The sequence below is a fragment of the Gossypium arboreum genome, chromosome 10 (assembly GCF_025698485.1).
Source record: "Gossypium arboreum isolate Shixiya-1 chromosome 10, ASM2569848v2, whole genome shotgun sequence".
In the NCBI taxonomy this organism is placed as follows: domain Eukaryota; kingdom Viridiplantae; phylum Streptophyta; class Magnoliopsida; order Malvales; family Malvaceae; genus Gossypium; species Gossypium arboreum.
The window spans coordinates 103,746,617-103,755,379 of record NC_069079.1 but is presented as its reverse complement, the minus strand read 5'-3'; the positions used below and the strand labels follow the sequence as shown (position 1 = coordinate 103,755,379).

The 8,763-nt window shown below is 40.3% G+C and overlaps 1 non-coding gene across 1 annotated transcript; it reads right to left on the bottom strand.

The window, feature by feature from the left end:
- Positions 1–4,455: 4,455 nt before the first annotated feature.
- LOC128283202 (small nucleolar RNA R71) lies at positions 4,456–4,562 on the bottom strand. The gene has a single exon (XR_008273544.1). It is a non-coding gene; the product is annotated as a small nucleolar RNA R71 (small nucleolar RNA).
- Between the last annotated feature and the right edge of the window lie 4,201 nt (positions 4,563–8,763).

Genomic DNA, 8,763 nt, shown 5'->3' with positions numbered 1-8,763 from the left:
CATAATCAAAATTTTAATAAAGACGACATAACTAATAAGGTACTATAGTTTTATAGGACAAAAAATTTATAAAATGTTTTCTGCTGCAAGGTTTTGGAAATTAATATGATTTTTTACAATGTAAGTGGGTAAATGATTGTATTTGTTTTGATTGAATCAGTAGTTTTGGAAATTAATACGTAATTTTCTAAATACTTATGTTTTTGATAAATTAATTGATTTTGATATCTTTGAATAAAGTTAGTTTTTCACGAGAATTAATTGACACCATCTTTACATAACAATGTAAGCTCCATAATTCGGTCGTAACATCTGTACCGGGTATGGGATGTTACATTTGGTGGTATCAAAGTCAGGTTGTAAAACTTAGGTTGCATATTTTAGGTCCAGAATGTTTTAGAAAAATAACTTTAGTTTTAATTGGAAATCTTTATTAAATGTGACTGTTTGATTTTTGAAAACTGAAACCGAGACTCCAGCGTCGGTCCAAGTAAGAAACATGAACTTTTAGCTATAATTTAGATATTTTTGCATATGATACTTTAGTAGAAATATTTTTCTTTAGAGATTATAATGCACTAACACCTTGTCTAAACTCTGATAAGTACTTCTGATAAAACTTTAGATTTAGGGTCTTAAAACCTAAACTAATTCATAAAACTTTGAAATTGTAGTTAAAATAATGAGTACTTGTGGATCCCGAGGACGTGGTACCCGTAGGCACGGTGGTAGCCATTGGAGGACTCGAGTTAGGCCATCTTCGATGGGCAGTATGCCCTAATTAGATACAAATGAAACTATTCAATCTCCGATTGCTAAGACTAATTTTAGGGCTTAGACTAACGGGGACGATGCACTATCCCAGGCTATGTTGAGGGTGTTAGAGAGGATCGTTGGGATCCATACTAGATTTGGGAGCCAAAGGTCAGTAACTGAACAAATTTGGTCTAATGGGGCAAGACTGTTTAGAAGTGTTGTTGGGGTCGCCTCGACTATAGCTGAGTATTTGTTGGAGGCCACAGAGAGAATAATGAATGATTTGGATTGCACCCCGAGTAGAAACTAAAAGGTGTAGTGCCATTGCTTCGTGACAAAGCTTATCAGTGATGACTGACTATTGAGCAAGGCACCCAACCTAAGCGAGTGACTTGGGCTTATTTTCAAAGCGTCTTCCAAAATAAGTTTGTGGGGGTGAGTTATGTTGAGGCTCATAGATATGAGTTTATAGGGCTGACTCAAGGGAATAGATTAATGGCTGAGTATGAAGCTGAATTTTTGAGGTTGAACAGGTATGCTCGCACATTGTTTGAGGTCGATTATAAGAAGAGCATTTGGTTTGAGAAGGGATTGAGGCACAACATTAAGGTTCTGGTAGCTCTTGAACGGGAGTGCGTCTTTGAAAATTTGATGGAAAAAGTAAAGGTTACTGAGGAGATAAAGCACGCGGAGCGTAAGAAAAGGGATAAGGAAAAGAGTCAGAACAAGAAAAATAGGGATTCGGGTCCTTCTAGTTCATCTCAATGACCTATAAAACTGGCCAAGTTTGAGAAACCTCAACAATCAAAGTAAGCTGATAGAGTGGAACCTGTTACCAGCTTGTGAGTACTGTAATAGACGTCATTTGAGCGAGTGTTGAAGGAGGATCAGGGCTTGCTACAGATGTGGATCTACCAAGCATAAGATTAGTAAGTGTCCTCACATGGTTGAGTCGGTAAGAGCTCCGATTCAAGATGAAGTTCAGTAGGAGAGGGTTGTTTAGCGACTTACTAGGGGTCGTGGTCAGATGAGGGGAGGAAATGGTGGTGGTTGTGGTCAGAGGGCACTGGGAAGAGGTACGGTTTAGACTGAGGCTAGATAGCCAACTTTGGTTTACGCGGCGAGGCACTATGAGGACAAAAATGTGACTGATGTGATAGCTGGTATGTTTGTTATGCATTCACTTCCTTATTTTGCATTGATTGATAGTGGTTCCACACACTCTTACATTTCTAGTAGTATACAGGGAAATCAGAGGATTTTGGCTAAAGACATTAGTAGTGAGCTTTCAGTGATTAGTCTTTTGGGACAGTCTATTCGAATTAGTAAAGTGTTTAGGTGGTGTTCGCCTGAGGTTCAAGGGTTTGTTTTTGTGGTTGATTTGACGGAGTTGTCTTTCAGAGAATCTGATTTGATACTGGATATGGATTAGTTGATGGAGTATCGGGTTGGATTAGACTGTGAATCTAATAGGGTGAGTTTTAAGTTTAGGGACCTCTCTAATGTGATCTCTGCTCTGGTAGCTGAAAAGTTGGTTTGTGATGGGTGTGATGCGTATTTGGCTTATTGATAAACACCAAATTATACACATTTTTACCCCAAATACTTAGCATATTTATGGATGTTTATTACTAGATTTGTGGATTTTGGTGCTCTTAATCCGGTTATTTCATGTTTTGTACTCAAGAGAGCACCAAGAGTCAAAAGGAGCCAAAAATGATAAAAAAAAGGACAAAACAAACTAAATCGAGAAGATGACACGGCTTAAGCCTTTCCACACGGGCAGCTCACACGCCCGTGTCTTTCGAGGGTGTCGACCAAGGCTTTCACTATTCACACGGCCTGGCCATTGACCCACACGGCCGTGTGCAATTTAAAGGATCGAACATGGCCTGGCAATCACGTCACACGGCCGTGGCACATGGGCTATTTTACATGGAAAAGGATACTTAGGGAGGAAGAAAGCGAATCCAAAGCCTATATAAACACCCTACGTATGACTTAGAGGGGGCCCCTCCTTCAGAACTTTTCTGGAGTACAGAACCATACACCGGGAATTACTTGAAGGAAGCCAGACGATCCATCCCAAAAGCTGGAGCTACTCCAAGACTGATGATCTCTCTCAGAATTCCTTCAGGGGTTTTAAAGTTTTCTTTATGTTTTGTTATTTTCATACTTTTGAGATGTACTCTTATCTTATTATGAACTAAACCCTTTAAATACCTAAGGGGGTTGAAACCTATGATGGATCTTGTTATTACTATCTGAACTGAATGATAAATGCTTGATTTGTTCTTAATTATGTGTTCTTAATGCTTGAGTTAATATTCCGGGTATAGATTCATGATTTGATGTGCTTATGTAGAGGAGAAAAAGTCCCTGTCTAAGAGTAGATTTGGCATAATTAAGCGGAGTTGATCGAACTCCTAAAAATAGGGTTACGAGATTTTTTTGGATTAGGGTGAAACCTAATATGGGAGTCCATAGATCGATTTACTGCTTCCCTAGGGGTTTTAATTAAGAAAGAGATTTCGATTAATTCAACTGAGGGTTAGACGTTATTAGTCTCGAAAGAGATAATAATATAGGTTAGGGAGTCTCACGGATCAAGTCAAGTGAATAAATCATCTGGTTCAGAGTCGGATAACAAGTGAAATCTAGGTGGATTCCTCATTGGGTGTCGTCTTTATCAATTACTTTTCTTCAAGTATTTTTCCAAATTTTCTCTTTACTTTAAATTAATTAGTTAATTAGTTTAGTTAATTAGTTTAATAAACAACCCCTCTTTATTTCTAGGTTAAATAATAAAAAGATAGTTATTACTAGTACTTTTGGTTCCCTTGGGTACGATATCCTGGTCTTGCCATTACTATACTATTGTTCGATAGGTGCGCTTGCCTTTTTGTCGTGATAATAGTTAGTCTAGGTTTGATCTTCATTATAAATATTTATTACTTGTTACGAATCACGCGATCAAGTTTTTTGGCGCCGTTTTCGGGGAACTAAAGTATTAGAAACGCTTAATTTTTATTACTTTAGCCATTTATTTTTTTCTTGCAATTTAATTTAATTTAATTATTATTTATTAATTGACTTTTTCGTTCTCTTGGCAGGTTTTTATAGTTTATGACTAGAAGAAACCCGTCGGGACCATTACTTTTTGATGAAGAAATCGATCGCATAGTTCGTAGAAACCAAAGAGAAATAAGGCGCAGCTTAAGATACATAGAGAACGAGCAAGAAGACGATACTCAACCTCCAACCAATGAGATGGCTAAAAACCAAGGCAATCAGCTACCTCCTGCAATTGCGGCTAATCAAAATCCTGCTCTACGTACTATGTATGATTATACTAAACCTTCTCTAATAGGAACTGAATTTAGCATAGTTAAACCTACTGTAGCTGCAAATACTTTTGAATTAAAACCTAACACTATTCAGGTGATACAACAATTTGTTCAGTTTGATGGTATACAGGATGAAGATCCCAATGCTCACTTAGCAAATTTTCTGGAATTTTGCGATACATTTAAAATCAATGGCATTTCTGATGATGTCATTCGTCTTCGGTTATTTCCTTTTTCATTAAGGAACAAAGCTAAACAGTTGTTGAACTCGTTCCCACAAGGGTCAATTACTACTTGGGAACAAATGACTGAGAAATTTTTACTAAAATATTTTTCGCCGGCTAAAACAACTAAATTACGTAATGATATCTCTTCTTTTGTGCAGATGGATTTAGAAACACTTTACGATGCATGGGAGAGATACAAGGACTTACTGAGAAGGTGTCCTCACCATGGGTTACTGCTTTGGCTTCTAGTAAAAACATTCCACAATGGTTTGAATCCTTCAACTCGGCAAATGGTTGACCCAGCTGCTAGTGGAACCATCAACAACAAAACACTTGAAGCAGCTTACGAATTCATTGAAGAAATGTCATTAAATAACTATCAGTGGCAAGTCACGAGGACTAAGCCAACAAAAACAGCTGGCGTTTATAACGTCGACTCAGTTACTATGTTGTCAAATCAGGTTGAACTTCTCAATAAAAAGATTGATGGTTTACTTGGTTCTACGCAGGTACATCCAATAATGAGGTGTGACTCAAGTGGAGGAGGTGTGCATACATAATATCAATCCTTCAATCCCACAACCGAAGAGGAACAAGTCAACTATATGGGTAACAATAACTTTAGATCTCAAAATAACCCATACAGTAATACTTATAATACAGGTTGGAGGAACCACCCAAATTTCTCCTGGGGTGGTCAAGGAAATCAAAAGCCACAAAATCCTCAGGGTTTTCAACAGCCACCTTATCAACAAGAGAAGAAACCGAACCTTGAAGAGATGCTCTCAAAATTCATATCAATGTTAGAAACCCGTTTCCAAAATACCGAGACAGCACTTAAAAATCAACAAGCATCGATCCAAGGACTCGAAACTCAGATAGGCCAGCTATCCAAACTAATCTCTGAATGACCACAAGGTAGCTTACCAAGTAATACTGAACCTAACCCAAGGGAACACCTCAACGCAATTAGTACTCAAGATAAGGAAGGATTTATTGTGCCAGAGCCAGAATTGTTGTAAGGAACTGTGGTGAGCAAAGGTAAAAGTGAGGTAAGTCATAACAAAATGGTGAATGATGAATATAAACCTCGTGTCCCATACCCTAATGCAACAATGAAAGACCGCTCAGACGAACAATTCGGAAATTCCTCAAACTTTTGAAAAAATTACATATTAACTTACTGTTTATTGAAGTTTTGTCGCAGATGCCAAATGCAATTAAATTTTTAAAAGAGCTTCTAGTAAATAAGCAAAAGTTGAACGAAGCATCGCATGTGGAGCTAAATGCAGTCTGCTCAGCTATTCTACAGAATAAGCTACCGCACAAATTGAAAGATCCAGGGAGTTTTACAATTCCTTGTTTAATTGGTAGTTTAGTTATAAGTCATGCATTAGCTGATTTAAGGGCTAGTATTAATGTCATGCCTTACAAAATGTTTAAGAAACTAGGTCTTGGGAAACCTAAACAAACTAGGATGAGCATTCAATTGGTAGATAAAACTATAAGATTCCCTAAGGGTATTATTGAAGATGTACTCATAAAAGTAGATAAGTTCATATTCCCGGTTGATTTCGTTGTTCTAGACATAGAGGAGGATAATAACACCCCTTTGATTTTAGGAATGCCCTTTCTAGCAACTGCTAAAACAATTATTGATGTTGGCACAGGTGATCTTACACTTCGTGTGGGAGATGAAACGATCACCCTTCAAGCTCGTAATTCTGGCATCACATCGAACATTGAAGGTAATAGTCCACACCAATCTACTAAAACTGACAATATGACTTTGCAGAAATTAAGCTTTAAAGAAGCTCACGAGCCATGTTCTAGATATGATAGAGGACACATTCATGAAGAACAAAGGCTACGGATAGAGGAGCTAGACGAATTGCGAGCACACAAATTGAGAACACATGATAAATCGAAACTACGCCAAAACAAGCCCGATACCTCTCCTAATCAACTTAAGGTTGGTGATAAAGTCTTACTAGATGCCGCAAATCCTCACATTGTCACTACCACACCGAATGAGGAAATCCCTCTTACGGTACTCAGTATTTTTCCATTCGGTACGGTGGAGGTGAGTCACCCCAAGTTCAACACTTTTAAGGTAAACAACACCCGATTAAAACCCTATTTTGATGAGACTGATAGCATGAATAAGGATCATAAACTCCTCGAACCACCCTGACCATTCACTAGAGAGGTAAGTCGAGCTTAGACTATAATTAAGCGCTTCTCGGGAGGCAACCCGAGCACTAACATATTTTGATTTCTTTATTTTTAATTTTTAACACTTTGAATCATTAACTTTATCTTTGAATTGCAAAGTTTTTCAGCACACACGGCCAGACACATGGGCGTGCCTAAAGCCGTGGCCAAACAGGGGAAGAGACACGGCCGTGCGATACGGCCGTGTGGAAGCAAAACATGATTTCCCCAAAACACGAGATGCGATAAATCCCCATGGCTGTACGACATGGCCATGGGTGAACTTGATAGGTGAACACGGGCGTGGGAATGGAAAAATAGGGGCGTGCCAGGGGCAAGGCTTGATTCTGTTTATTCAACACGGGCGTGAGACACGCCCGTGCCGTTAAGTCGTGGACAACAATACATGGGTGTGGTACTCTAACACACGGACGTGGGGGAAGCGAACAAAGCTAGGCACGACCGTGCAACATAGCCGCGTGCCACACACGCCCAAGACACATGGGCGTGGGATAGTAGCCGGGCACGACCTAAATTGCAAAATTCGAAAAACATGGGCTCACCTTCAAAGTACACGGGCATGGCCCTAGGCTGTGTGCACCTCTCCTATATAAGTAAATCACTGTTCATTTTCTTCTTCCTTTCAAAACCCTAGCCGAAATCTCCCATTCTCCACTCCCTAATCCCTATTCCGGCCACCATTCCCTAGATTCTCACTTCCTCAACCCCCAAATCACCCTAAACTCCACTCCCCCTGCATTAATCCTCACTTCCCCCTCTCTTTTCCTTCTATTTTTCCTCCACATGGTTGTATTCCCACGCCACACTCCTGTGCTCACCTCCATCACGCCCGTACGCCACCCTACAGCAACTTTTGGTTCACTTTCTCAAGCTTGTTTTTTCCAATTTGCATTACTGCATTGGTATTCTATATGCCTTATACAGATATTGTTACTGTTACCAATTTGTTCTGAATAATTTAGGAATTTGCTTTAGTATTTTCTACATTTGAACTGTTAAAGCTACTAAATAGCATATGCTTGTTTTAGGATTCTTGCTTAACTAATGATGCATATTTGATTCCAATAAATGATTCTTAATAATCATATAAAATTTTCACTTCTCGCTTGATATTGTTAAATGTTAACACATCTTGGACGTACTATATCAATGCTCATACATTTTTAGGTACATTATGTCATCATCGAGAGGCAAGAATGCTGCGGTCCCATCCTCAAAGAGACGTCAGGGACCAAGTTCTTCCTGGGTACGTGCTACAGCCGAAGTTCGGCACCCATTCCTTGAGTTTCCGCAAGCTTCGCAGGAGGAGCTATTTTAGATACTACACGCGCGACCCCTCACTACAGGTCACTGCATTGACTGGGCTGCCGTAGAGCAAGTCCAGCTAGCTAATGCCCTCTGCGTCCTCCTGTCCACAGACCCATGGGAACGGTTCTTCGCTATTACCGAACCCACTTATTTAGAGCTAACTTTAGAATTATGCTCTACTTTTCATTTACAGGTGGTGATGACGAACAATGATGACCCTGGCACCATTCACTTCCGATTAGGTGGTCTAGTTCACGCGATGAGTGTCCAAGAGTTTGGAGTCACTCTGGGACTTTACACCAATGAGTTTATGGAGGAGGAGGACATGAATGCACTACCATGCAATATCCACATTTCTCCCTCCTTGTGCTGGAAGGCTTTGGCACTACTCTCTTCCACCTATGACCCCAGCCGCTCGAAGGCTTCAGCTCTCGTCCCTTCCCTATGATATCTCCATGCCATATTAGCACACACCCTGACCGGAAGGAGAGAGAGTACTAGCGTCGTCAACACCCACGATGTCTACTATTTATGGTGCATGGCGAATGCACACGTGACTGACTTGGCATATTTCATCGCTTTCGCCATTCGCCATTAGACCAAGTAGCATCAGAAGGGAGTAATCTCTATCGGCCCCTACGTGACGCTCCTTGCCAGACACTTCGGCCTCCTCAACACCGTGGCCCAGTCATCAGCGCTTACACTGATAGGTCAGATGTCCCCACAAGGCATCACGACTATTTTACACATGAGGATGATCGAGCGCCGACGTGGGACCGATCCTCCTCAGTATCGTCTCACTCATGCCATTGACGAGGAGGATCTTGAGGACATTCCTGATGATGTCCCCCCACAACACGAGGAGCCTTCTACCACGCCACCTAGGGAAC